The following is a 14,329-nucleotide window of genomic DNA, read 5'->3' as shown; positions in this document are numbered from 1 at the left end:
TAGTGCCCTTATAAAAGAGACCCCAGGGGCACCTGGTTGGCTCAGTTGGTTGAGCGTCGGCCTTCGGCTCAGGTCATGATCCTGGAGTCCCGGGATTGAGTCCCACGTTGGGCTCCCTGCTTGGCAGGGAGTCTGCTTCTCCCTCAGCCCTTCACCCCGCTTGTGCTCTCTCATGCTCTCTCTCTCTCGCAAATAAATAAATAAAATCTTAAAAAAAAAAAAAAAAGAGACCTGAGAGAGCTCCCCTGCCACTCCCGCCATGTGATGACAGAACCAGAAAACAGCCATCTGTGAGCAGGGGAGGAACATTCTCACCAGACACCAAATCTGTTGGCACCTTGATCTAGGACTTCCCAGCCTCCAGAACTGTGAGAAATAAATGTTTGTTTGTAAGCCACCAATCTACAGCAGTTAAGATACCGTGTTACAGAAGAGGAAGTGGAGGGACTTAGTGGTTGAGCAATCACCCAGTCAGCAGTCACCCAGCAAGTAAGAGGCAGAGACCAGTTGCATCCCTGGGCGCTGTGAACTTGGCCACTACTCTTGGGCTGCCTTTGAGACGGAAGAAAGCAACAGAAATCCCTTGCCCTTATGTGTTTACATTCTAGGGGGGCCAGACAGACAATAAAACAATATCTAGATAATCCTCAATGTAAAAAGTTAGAAAATAAATGCTAAGTGGAAAAATACAACTGAGAAAGGAGATCACAGATGTTAGAGAAGTGATTTCTCACTTTAAGTAGACATTCAGGAAAGGTAACGTTTGAGTCACGACCTGGGAGTATTTCAAAGGGAACATCAAGTACAAAGGCCACATGGCGGAAACATTCCTGGCATGTTCAAGAAACGGCAAACATGTCAGAATGGCTTGTGAAGAGTGAGTTAGGCAGAGAGTCAGAGAGAAAAAGGTCAGAGAGAAGATAAGGCCAGTATGATCCCGAGTGAAAGGTGAAACCAGGGGAGAGTCCTGAGCAGTTGTGCGACAAGAGCTGACCTCCAACAGAAAATTACCTGGCTTCCGATGGGACCAGATAGCAGGTAGATTCAGTCGTCCAGGTGAGAAGTAACGAACATGACTTGGGCTGGGGTGGATGTTCTATGAGATTGAAAGGTTTTGTGATGGGGGACATAACACAGTGAGCTTATGATAAAGGGCAGAACTCTATTACTCATATCTGTGAAGGGGAGAAGGCTCCCGGGCAGGGTCACATGGGGGATTGCAACCAGGGACAAGGTAACAGCTAGCTGGAGCTATAAGAAGGAGCTCATGTGTGACACGCAGGGTGGGGTTAGCAAGGTTTCCATGGGGGCCTTTGTGGCTTGGCTAGTCTGAATAATTTTGCCGGTTCTGGGGCATAGGGGCTCTTGGCAGTTGTCAGATACCCATCCCTGAGGCAGTTAAGGTGTGTGTGCAGTGGTCCCAAATGGGAGAGCCCATTAAGGGAAGTAGCTGAGTGGTGGACTTAATTGGCTGCTTGAGAAAGGAAACAGACCAGACTCTAGCTGGGGCCTCAAAAATGGGTCAGGTGCATTAAGAAGGGGGGGGGGGAAACTATATTACAATGAAGCAATGAAAATGTTGGAAATTGATTGGATCATGGCCACATCTGAAGGGAGGGCCAAGGGCCTGCTGAAGTGTCAGACGTGGAAGGTGAGAAAAAGATGAGTCAACTAGAAGTCCAGGCTTTGGGGCTGAATCTGGAAGAATGGAGTGGCCATTAACGAAGATGAGCAAGACTGAAAAATGAACAAGTTTGTAAAGGAACATTAGAAGCTCAGTGTAGCACATCTTATGTTTGAAATGTCTTTTTTATTTGTGTAAGACATCTAAGTGAAGATGTTGAACAGAAAATGGATTTATGGGTCTGAAGTTCAAAAGAGATGTCTGGAATAGAGATATAAATTTAGGAGTGTCTGACATAAATATTGTATTTAAGGCCATGGCACCAATGAGATCACCCAAAAAGTGAATGTAGATAAAGAAAAAAAATGTGGCCTAATGACTGGCTCTTGGGACGTTCAACATGAAGAAGTTGAGAAGCTGAAGAAGAACAAACAGTGAAGCAAAGGAAAGAGCAGTGGAATGGAGTGTGTCAGGAGCCCAGTGAACAAAGTATTTCAGGGATATATAAATGTTCAAAATCACTGGCATTCAAATATGCATATTAAAATGACAATCAGATACTATTTTGACTATTAGACCAGGAAGAAATTTAAAAACAGACACTTCATGATGTCAAAAATGCGGTGAAGTTGTTGTACCAATTTACACTATAATTGGGAAAACAACTGGATTGGACTTTCATGAAAGCAATTTAACATTACATAAAAAGAGTTTCTACACAAAGTCTATATACTTACATTCATCATTTCCTCTTCTAGGAATCCATCCTAAAGAAATAAGCAGAAACTTAAAATTTTATATACACAGATGTTCTCTGCAGGGTTATTTACATTAGTAAAAAAAAAAATGGGGAAAAATTACATTTTCGACAAGGAAAATTACTCAAAAAATTATGATCCCAGTATAAAGTGGACACTGTGGCCCAGGAAAATGATGATTCAAAAGTATATTTAATGAAATAAAGTCCTAATGATACTGCATTAATTGAGGAAACAAGATAATGTCCTTTTTTGTACCAATAGCAAAACTATTACGTACAGGGCACTGTGCTAATAATTTATATACATTGTTTCTAATTCAATAAAGTAGACATTATGAGAAAGTGAAGGCTCAAAAGTTAATTTACTTGACCATATTCTATTTGATTGTATTAATACATTTGGGAACTGATGATATCATGTGCATGTTTGAGCACACACGTGTGCACACACACACTCTCACAAACACACTGACACAAACAAAGGGAAATCTGATGACCTATCCTACAATTTCTTATCCTCATCTAAGAAGCGGGCATTACCTACCATGGAGGTAGACCCACCTAGTCGTGTAGGCGGAACTCCCTGAGGGTCCCGAGGCTCTGCTCTATAACCAGTGTCAGAAGGAATGAAGGAGGTGCTTCTGTGTATGGCATCACCATGCTCAAAAGGAGAACAGGAAAGCACTGTGGCTCTTCACTTCCACCTCCTCCTAATACACATAATCCAATCATTAATAACAACCCTGTCACTTCACTGGGTGCCTGCTATGTGTCTATTCCTGAGTACATGCTGAGCATAAAATGATACCAAAGCGGAGCCTGACTCTGCCCTACCGAAACTTATAGTCTAGATGCAGTTGTTGAACAAATTCTTAAATAAATTATCTCATACGTAAATATACGACCAAAACAGCGGTAAGAGCTATGAAGGAAAAGTACAAGGTTCTAAACCAGCAGTTAGTGGGATTACACCCTAATCTAGAAGTCACGAAGGAAGCGAGCCCGGAAGCCTCCAAGAATTCCATGAGTGACTCTCACACATTAGGTGTGCACATGCTGATACCACATTTTCTATGTCAGAAATTAATCAGGGCTCAATGGCATTGAAAAAGAATGAGATGATTGATCTCACTATATGGTTCAAGCCACAGAGGAAGTAAATAAAGGAAGAAGTAAGTATGTCTTTAAGCTCTTCCATAGGCCTGGAAGATTTACCGGAAGGCGAAACATCAGACTGGGAGTCCTTACTTTCAAATTTTGGGGTCTCCCAATTGAGGGACTTTTAAGAGAGCAGTAGCAGAAAGTTTTTTTCTTTTTTGACAATTACCACATAACCTTCCCAATAATTTGGACCGTATAGCTGACCTTTAAAATATCTGGCTTTGAAACACACAGGGGCAGAGTATATACCACGCACTCCAGACGGCATGCCCAGGCCAGCATGCCTCAGCCTGCTTTCCTTCGCTGGGACTGGAGATCAGCTTTGTGCCTCTTACCTGGTCACTTAAGTCTACTGTAAACACTGCGTGTGGCACTCCTGTCCTGGAGACTCACGGACTCCTCCAGGGGTTCATCTTCACAATCTTGCCTGTGCCAACCCTCTCCCCGGGTACTGGCCTCCCGGCTGCCTACCCAATGGGCCCCCTGCTCAGGCTCACAATCTCTGCAAAGCACTTGCTGGCCCCTCCTCCAGGCCGCCTTCCAGACTAGCCCATGTTCAGCACCACCTCCCTTCTCTCTCCAATTGCTCAACCCCTATTTTTCTTCTTAGCACTTACAGCTTCCTGACATGCTTTACAGCATTTATTTGATGAATTAAATAAAACGGATGAAAAAATGCATGCATGAATGAATGAATATACTGCTTAGTTTAGCTTGGCTTTCCCTGGGCAAGCTGCTGTCTGCAACTGAGATGTCGTCACTGGCTCTGATGGGAAGGACATATGGCATATGCCCAGGGATCAGAGGCCATAGGTAGGGCTGTTCAAGGGAAGGATGGGGTCAGGAGGGGGATCAGTTCTGTGGACTGTGACCTCCTAGCCCCGGGCACTCCCTCAGTGTCCCTCAGGATGGTCTTTTCCCTGGCCATCATTGGGTCGAGTGAGATTTTGCCAGGCTGCTAATGGAGCCCAGATGGGTGTCCTTGGGGATGGTCAACTTTTTCCTGGATGTACCATGCAGCCATTTGCTCTGCTCTGCCTGAGTCTAGCAAGCTCCAAATCTCCCACTCTCTTATCTGCTTTCCTACCAAGGGAAATCTTTTTCTAGTTGGTGAAAAGCTTTCCTCGTGTTTCTGGCCAAGATTCTTTGGTTATCTACAATCAGGAATTTAGTCATCTTACATCCTGCGAAAAATCCTCTAGATGCCCTCAAGTGTTTCAGCTTCTGAAAGACAGAAGTTAAAAGGGAAGTATTTTAGTTCATTTTATTTTTCTCCTCTGCCACATCCAGGACGAGAGGCCGTGAGTGTAAAGCAGAATCCTGCCGACTGGCAGGAAACAAAGAATGAAAAATAATAGATAAATTAATAAAATATACATACATTACTAGCGTGGTCAGATATTCACCTCTGTCCTAATGAGGTATAGCCAGAAAAAAATTCCTTTGTATGCATGGCCCTGAGTTTCCAGAGAAAGGGAGGAATGAAACTCTTTTAACTAAATAAGTGTGTCAACACCAAGTTTGGTATCAAATATCAAAGCCTTGCGGTTCTGGATAACTAATTCTTTTTTTTCTTATAAAAACATTTTCCTGGAGTTATACAGCTCTACGGAAAATTTGCCTCTACTCATTCTTGACATATTAGCAATTGCAAAGTATTTCTTAAAGGGGAAAATTTTCCAAGAACATTCTAGGACACTTTAGCTTTCTGGTTTTGTTTTTGTTTTTTAAATCTTCAGGACTTGCTGTTGCTGTTGTTGGTTTGTTGGTTTGTTTTTCACCATTGCTTAGGAATGCCTTAAAAGCTGGTAAGGCAACACCAGCTAGGGTATAAAAATTGCAGTTCAATCCAATCGCATTTAAAAGCCACCCTCCTTCATTTTACCTAAAAACAGAACATGCAAACATCTATCTGAATTATTTTTAAAGAGATGAATAAAGGATACACAGAAATTTAGGAATATTTGAAGATATATTTGCTCATCATCATTAGCAGCCACATCTGAACGAAAGAGAAGGGACAAGGCACAAATTAGTTCTAAAAATAATTTATTTGCTGAGAGAAGGGTGGCTTTGTTGTCATGTAGGTTTGGAAGAATAATAGGGAGTAGAGGCAGGGAACATTTTTCCATTTTTCTGCCTTTATGTTCAGCCTTGGTAATCTCTAATCAACCAAACCCTGTATTCAGAGATGCCTCCATATTTTATAACTTGTAAGGTGACTATGAAAGAACATTTTATTAAATTTAAACTGTATGGGCCTTCTTTTTTTTTTTTAACTTTCTGAAGAATTTGGTAACTCTCCGATGTTTATTTCTGTCTTTGACTTTACTCTGTCTTACGCTTTGGATTAAAATTCCCACCTAACAGATAACAAGGTCTCTTTATAAATACAGAGACGGCTTCTAGAGCAGTTAGCATCACTTTGCCGAGCAGTGGGAGCGTTTCAGAGAAAGAGGCCTGAGGTGATTGAGCAGCCAGAACTGGCAGATGGATGATCTCTGGAGAAGGTGGGAACCTGGGGTGTCTATTAATGCAAACACCTTCCGCTCAACGGTGAGCTTAGCTCTTTCGGAAATGATTTGTGATCTAATTTGAGATTGTTGTTTAGAATCCCAACACCTGGTTTGTTTCCTTCTGGCTGATGGCATAAATAGTTGTGTCCAGTAGCTAGGAAAATCCAGGAGCTAGGATGAGCTACATAGCTATAGCATATCGTAGAGCCTTTGTTAATCAAATCCAAAGACAGCCCCACGTTATCCGGTGAAAGATCTCCGGTGTCCTGCCTACCTCTCACTATGGGGAGCAAAACCCCAACACTATCCCTGGCATATAGCAGCTGGTCAGTAAATGTAAATTCCCTTTCCCTATTGAGGTCAATGAATTTGTGAATTATGGAGAAAACTAGTCTCATAGATGTTCTGCAAAAAAAGTGGTTTCTGTAGAAATAAGTAGAGGAAACCACAGAGCTGGAGGGTCAGGCTTCCTCTGGGAGCTTCTAACTGCCTATTAGCCTGGGCAAGGGGTTCAAAGCAGAAGCCAGGGACCAGAATATCAGCTCACCCTTTCTTAGCTGTGAGACCTCAGGCTATGTACTTAACCTGTTTTCTTTCTTTTTTTTTTTTTTTTAAGATTTTATTTATTTATTTGAGACAGAGAGAATGAGAGAGAGAGAGCACATGAGAGGGGGGAGGGTCAGAGGGAGAAGCAGGCTCCCCGCCAAGCAGGGAGCCCGACGCGGGACTCGATCCAGGGACTCCAGGATCATGACCTGAGCCGAAGGTAGTCGCTTAACCGACTGAGCCACCCAGGCGCCCTTAACCTGTTTTCTTATTGGTAAAATGAGGGTAATATCTTCTACCTGATAGGATTAGTATGTTACTGTTTATAAAACACAACAGGGCCAGGCACTTATTTAAAAGCACTCAATAAGTATTTATTATATAACTAAGAATCTCTGAAAAGTTCTTCAGAAAAAAAAAAAAAATTAATCTAGCGTGTCCACAAACTTTCTTTGACCCTGGAAACCCTCCCTACCCAACTCCACCCCACTCCTTTTATTTTTTTTCTCTACAGTAACTGTCACTGAAACAACTGTATTTCAAAAAGTTCTTTAAAAAATCTGCCATAGAGAGAAGTTCATTGAATCCACTCTCTTAACAAAGGATTAGAAAGAAAAGGTTTAAAAGAGGGGTCAGCAGAGGGCATCTCGATTATGATTCTAAAAGCCTCAAAAATCAGAAGAGAATTTTCCAAAACATGCTAAGCGAGGAGTTTTGAGTTAACGAAGTTCACGTCATGCTGTTGATTTTCATCTTGTGTCTCATTGAGGGGGATCATCTTAGTACCATTTAGAATGTGCTGAGCGTTAATGCCTATCAAGCACTTTTCGTTTAGAAGTGATTTCTAAACCTCAACAACAATCCCAAGAGGTAAATATTATGATTCACCATTTTACAGAGATGTAGAGAGTCAGAGTCTAAGTTGCTTGCCGAAGGTGACCCAGCTAGAAACCACAAGACCCAAGAATTCAAACCCAGGGATTCAGACCCCAAGACCCACGCCCAGAAGCTCTTAGGCATCTTCAACATGTAAATTACTCCTTCCCTCGCTCCATCCCCCCCCCCACTGGGGGACTCAGGGACCCCAGACCCAGAGTTCTGTGCTCGGATCAGCTGCTTTTGTAAATGGTCCCCCATGGGGTTTAACTTGTCACTGTGGGACAATGATATACAGTAGTTCTTGACAACCCCCCATCACAGACAAAATTCTGAAGACATGAGACAATCAAGCACAACACATAATTCTACTCTCCGTCTTTTGCCTTCAAAGAATTGACATTTTCACCCACCCAGTAAATGGAGAGAGGACTCAAACCTAAGGTTCTCCCTTCCAATAAAGGGCTTTTTTTTCCTGGGGTACCTTACGGCTACTTCCAGAACTTTACGAACTTCACGGAACTCTGTCTTTGTTGTTCTTTTCAAATGCTGACATTTAACAAATGCCACTGTTCGGGTTGCTTTCATCTTCTACTAAGGAAGAAATGTGTCGCAGGGTTCTCGAACACTGGCCGTGCGTGCGTGTGCGTTTTGATTCTGGGTGGCCAGCCACGCTGTCTGAATCTGTGCTAGCACGTGGCGAGCCTGAGTGGCACCTGGCTCTAGGGACTGTGTCCCTCGCTTCACCTTGCTCCATCTGGGCACCACGAGAAATACATCACATGGGTCTTTTTTGAAAGTAACGATGTAGATTTTGGAGCTATTATTGTTGAACACCAATTGGGTACAATGACTTTAGTGAAATTCAACTCAACTCGGAACATTTTCTTTTGTGCATAGCAAACACAGCAGATGGGTTGATTTTCTTTTTTTTTTTTTTAAGCAGGATGTTCTCAGATGCTCAGACAAAAAAAAAAAAGTACCCTCTAAAAGAAAATCTATAATGTGTATTTACATATTTAAACCCACAATCAAGTTTTCTATTTCCAACCTGTTGAGATGAAACATACCCATCTTGTCCACAGTATCTCCATGTAAATATCAGCCTTGTTGAAGAAAAACAGAGCTGGACAGTAGTTAAACAGTAAAAACAGATTTTATTCAGGACTAGGACAATAGGAGAAGAGAGAGATCAGTACAGAACTAGATGTAATTCCAAATACAGCAGGGGCAAGTGGGAGTTTAGAGTCTAGGAGCAGGGTGCTGTCAACGGATGGAAAGTTTCTAAAAGGAAACATCAAGAGTGAGAGGGAGTCAGGATAAACCAGCCTTACAGGATCTTTGCTGAAGATAGGCCTGCGGGGTGAGGAGGAGGAACTCAATCATGTATTGAGTGTGAGCAGCTGTGGAGGATGGAGGACTCTTCCTGAACTGACTTAGCAGGGTTCTTGCTAAACCTGTATTTTACAAGGCATTGCACAGATGAGCCCAGGAGAAGGTTCAGGAAGCTGACTAAAATTTGGTTTGCATCTTTCCTCTCCCTAGGGTACCGGGATCCTCAGTCAGACCTGAAATTCTTTCTACCAGCACGCCTCGCCATTGGGAATGCACTGCCCCCCTGTGCAGATCTGTGCTTTTCTCCAAGTGTGTTCGGTAGACCACTTGTGGCAGGATCTTTGAACAAACCTGTTGAAAATGCAGATTCCTGGGTCCCACCTTCGGCCTAATGAATCTTAATATCTACATGTGGGTCCTGGAATCTGAGTGTTTAACAGGCCTTTTGTAAATAAAAATTTCAGAACCACAAATATCTACAAAAAATATGAAGGGACTCTGAGAAACAAACGGAGGGTTCTAGAGGGGAGGGGGTGGGGGGATGGGTTAGCCTGGTGATGGGTATTAAAGAGGGCACGTTCTGCATGGAGCACGTTCTGCATGGTGTTATATGCAAACAATGAATCATGGAACACTACATCAAAAACTAATGATGTAATGTATGGTGATTAACATAACATAATAATGAAAAAAAGACAAAAAATATAAAGGGAAAATGAGATAAAAAATAGGAAAAACCGAGGTTTCCAGAAAAGGTGTCCATACAATTCATACTTTTGAGGATGAAATGACATGCTATTTCCTGCAGATATTTCACATCCTCCTAACCTATAATGTTCCCTTATTTTCCTCGGATTCCCCCATTTGCAGCTGCACCTTTGTACATGTTGAAGCACATGGCTGTGTCTGTGACACATTTGGCTGGCAGATGAAGTCGTCATCATGGGTGGCAAGTTGGCGTGTTTCTCCCCCAACCACCGGAGGCTGAGAGTCAGGGGACCAGGGCTGAGCCCACTTGGTGTTGTCAGCAAGCCCAACCCACACGCATGTTCCCCTTGAAAGAGAGGTATAAGTTCCTTTAGGCCTGGAAGGAGCCAGGAAAAGGGAGACAGGTCATCAAGGATTGACATTTAATCACGTTATCTCAGACAGGATGTCAGATCAGCAGAGACAAATCAGGACTGTTCCAAGCAAACTGGGACACAGGGTCACCTTATCTGTACAGCATCTGTTTCATGCAATATTAACCGGAGATACTATCTGACTTGATTGGGCTGCCATAGTTTATACAGCACTGTAGATGGTCATCTTCTTTGCCTTCCTAGAAGACTTGTTTTCATTCTTGAGCATCACCCTTTCACCTCTCTTTCAGAACTTTCTTTCCCTAAAGGAGAAATCCAGATAAGGGATTCATTCGTTCATTTGTTTCTTTGCTCATTTATGCAATGGCTCACTACAGCCAAAATCTGCTGATGATTCAACAGTGATGAAATATTACATTTTCAGCCCTGGTGGAAATGGAGAAGATAAACGTTAGCGAGAGACATACACAGGAAAGTAGATATTAATCAGCTTCGTGATAAGTGCCATGAAGGAGATGGATGTGATCCACACGGAAAGGGGAGTGTGAGCGGGTTGGCCACAGTAGGGAGGAACGAGGGGAGCAGAAGAGGTTTGCAATGTGCCCCCAGTCCTTGTGAGGAAGGATTTGTTTGACCAAGTACTCCTGTTGAAAGAGGAAACTATTACTTGAAGTTATGTGTTTTCCTCACAAATGCTGGGGAAGAGCCCCAAGAGGACAGAGGTCTTGTCCTACCTGTTGGCCGCCATGCCACACTTGGCAGAGGTGATCTGCCCACGTCTGGCCCCTGACACAAAGGACCCCTCATATATAGATTGGGCACAGAGGGAGTTAATGACCTGTGACATGTCGTGACCAAGTAAGCCCAGGTCATTATAGAGGAAAAATTAATAACACAGAGTCTGGAGACTAGAATACTGCTCCTCTGTTTACTAGCTATACGGTGGGTTTCAATGAGAATAAAATGAGTGAATATGAGTTTAACATGCATAGAACAATGCCTAGCACATAGTAGGTGATCAATAAATAATTTTAAAATATAGATTCTACTTGTATATTATAAAAAAGTATTGAAGGACTTCAGAACATGCTAGCCCCCAAAACTGCCACTTTGGCATATTGATTATTTTGAGCAGAAGGCACTTGAGAAACCACAGATGGAAGAAGGGCTCTCTGTCTTCCTCTTTTCTACCTAAAAGCAGGTCATGAGATTTCCCATGAGAAGTGTGTCCTCCCTGAACCAGGAAGAGAAGAACATTCTTATCACTGGAGACTCGGAGTTGACACCAAAATGTATCTGTACAAACCACTTACTAAAACAACTCTTATCTTCCATTAACTCCCGTGTGGATTTCCTCAACACCATCCCACAACTTACTGCCCCAGCCCACGCATCCTTGTCCTGTTACCTCCCCACAATTTGTTGTTCTTTGTTTCAAAAGATATATAAGCTTGCAGCCCAATAATTTCTTAGGTTTTTAACTTTCCTTGTGAAGATTCCCACATACACATAAAAATATTAAATAGGGGTGCCTGGGTGGCTCAGTCATTGGGCATCTGCTTTTGGCTCAGGTCATGGTCCCAGGGTCCTGGGATCGAGCCTCGCATCAGGCTCCCTGCTCCGTGGGAAGCCTGCTTCTCCCTCTCCCACTCCCCCTGCTTGTGTTCCCTCTCTCGCTGTGTCTCTCTCTCTGTCAAATAAATAAATAAAATCTTAAAAAAAAGAAATATATAAAACCCATGCTTTTCTCCTGCTAATTTGCTGTATGTTAGTTTAATTCTCAAGCCCAGTCACAGAATCTAAGAGGGTAGAAGTTTTTCCTCCCCTATAATGTGTGTGTGTGTGTGTGTGTGTGTATTAAATAAAAGTTTATATTTTCCCAACAGGAGCATTCTGTACTGGGCAGTGAATAACTAACTCAACTAGACCTTCTTACTTGATTATGTTGATTAGGAAAAACACACAATAGGACCCAGATAGTAGAGAAGCACAGAAGCCAAGACACACATAAAGGGAAAGCAGTAATTAAAAGCCATGAGTAAGCAGAAGCCATAAGACATGAAAAAGGGAGTAAGGTCTCAATAGAGCAGCAGGGGCAGAGACAATGAGAAGCTAAGAACCAGATTGGCAGACCTGTGTTAGCATACCAGCTAATTCTGAAAATTCTTTCAGTTCTTCATAAGAATGTATTATGCCACTAGATTCCCGTGTGTTGATGCCATGCTCAGTCAGTCACCCCTCGTGATGACAAAGTGGCTGCCAACAGCTCTAGGCTTGCATTCCCATACCTTCAAGGCAAGGGGAAAAAGATAATACATCTTTCAACAGGCCCTGCAAGTGTCCAAAGATTCCATCATGTTGGTTCTGATTGGGACCCTTGGCCATCCCGGACCTAAGCACTTGGCTGGGAGAATGGAGTATTCTGCTTCACCAGGTTTGAGTTGCATGCATATCTCTGTAGCTCAGGCCGATATCAATAATTCCACATAGACTAAGATTCATAGTAGGATGACTCCCCAGAGGAAAACTAGGGTTAGAAATGGAAACTAGCAACAACAACAAAAAATAATCTCTACCTCAGTGGGTAGATGTCAAGAATACTAGTGCAGAGTTGCTTTTCTTGAATTGAAGGGAAGGGATGCAAATTGCAGTCCTGATAGGCACAAGGAATAGCTGAGCTCCGTCATTCTAGCCTCTCAGAGAGGTATGCATGAAGGTAGACGCTGAACACATCGAGTCTGAAGGTCACCCCTACGCACTCCTATCGCCAACAGCAGATCCCCTCTTCATCTAGGACGTTACCTTAGTGTAAGGGTTTGCTTTAGAGGCTTCTGTCAAAGTGCTCGTGGCAAAGTATTCCATAGAAAGAAAATGACATTACACATCAGTGTGTATATTTTATGGCAGACAAATCTGGCTGAGTATGAATTTCCGTCATTTCTGGGGATCCTGGTGAATGTATTTAATCAGGGAGCTTATAGCATCATTTTATTTAACCCTCCCAAAACAGTTATGTTGGAAACATCCCAGCAGCAAGGAGCCTCACTTTCATTGTTCAAGGAGAGATGATGTCTGAGGGTTTCAGTCTCCGAGAAGAAACACGGTGTAAGATTCTGCAGAAAAAAAGTCTTTCCTGTTATGAGTTGGGTCTCTTGGCTGTTTAGCAGTGAACACACACAAAATTCGAACATTCAGAATCAGAAGATTAAAGTACAGGAAATGCTTCTAAAAAGTAAAGAAGAAATCAAATAAAGGTATGTTGGAAAATACTCCTTCACAACCGGCCAGTTCACTCTCTGATTCTCTGTCAGCTCCGGTCCTTGCTAGGGAGCAAGAGTTCAGATTCTCCGTCTGTCAATTCTAAGAATAATCTATGGCTTCAATCTTTTCCACCCCTCCTAAGTTTTTGAAGGATAGAAAGTAGCCATCATCATCCAAATATCAAAATACTCTACTTTTGAACTTATGTCTCTGCTAAAAAATGTAATATGATTTGTACTAAGATTTAGGAACCTACTCCCTCTATTAACAATACCAGTTGTCCCCTTCATTCCATCTCTATCACTGAATCGGGGACTATGGTAATAGAATTTCTGTGGCTTGTGTCCTCCAGATCACAGAAGCTGAAGTGCAATAGAGATCGTTATCTCCAAGCAAGAATACAAATGAACACTGCACTCCTAACTCAGAATGGATCTTTACAGGCAAAGATGAGAAGAGAGAGAGAAAAAAAAAAATCCACCCACCCACGCACCCCCAGATCTTTTCTTGTATTCCCTCTCTGGGTCTATTCTCTCTACACACCTTTTGCAAGACACCCAAATCTTCAATTTCAGCAGGGACTACTATCTTCCAGGTTCTTTTTATGAATTTTAGAATCCCATTTTCTTTCCTTTCTCTAACTAAAAAAACACCCGCGCCACGTTTCCTGCCTGCGGGGCTGTGTCTGTCACATGCGTCTAGTCACGGAATTTATGTTATCCTGTGTTCTCATCAACTTGCTCTTCCCTTTCTGTTTTCTGAGGAAGCACCACATCAGTATCTGTGTCCACCTTTTCCAGCTTTTCCTGCAGGGAACTAAGAGACAATCACTGGGTCCAGCAAAGCAATCTTGGGAGCATATGGCTATTATAATGAAAATCCTGGTGATTTTGACTTGGCAAAAAGCCTTCTTAGGAAGAAATAAGCATTTCCCCTGTTCTTTTTTAAAATCAAGGAAATGCGATGGTTTCTCTTCCTGTTAGTAAAGCTTCCTTTATGGGTATTTTCTAGTTTCTAATAGGACGACCTCATTTCCAAACCTTAAACTTGAGTGAACCATCAAATGCTGACTTGCCTTAAGGGGTTTTGCTAAAACCCCTTCCCTGAAAAAGTGACTCCAAATTGCAAAGGGGCCTAAGAATTTCCAATGGAGCGGACAGATCTGGGC

The sequence above is a fragment of the Neomonachus schauinslandi genome, chromosome 5, assembly GCF_002201575.2.
Source record: "Neomonachus schauinslandi chromosome 5, ASM220157v2, whole genome shotgun sequence".
Taxonomy (NCBI): Eukaryota; Metazoa; Chordata; class Mammalia; order Carnivora; family Phocidae; genus Neomonachus; species Neomonachus schauinslandi.
The sequence above is the reverse complement of the archived record's forward strand: the minus strand, read 5'-3'. Positions refer to the sequence as shown.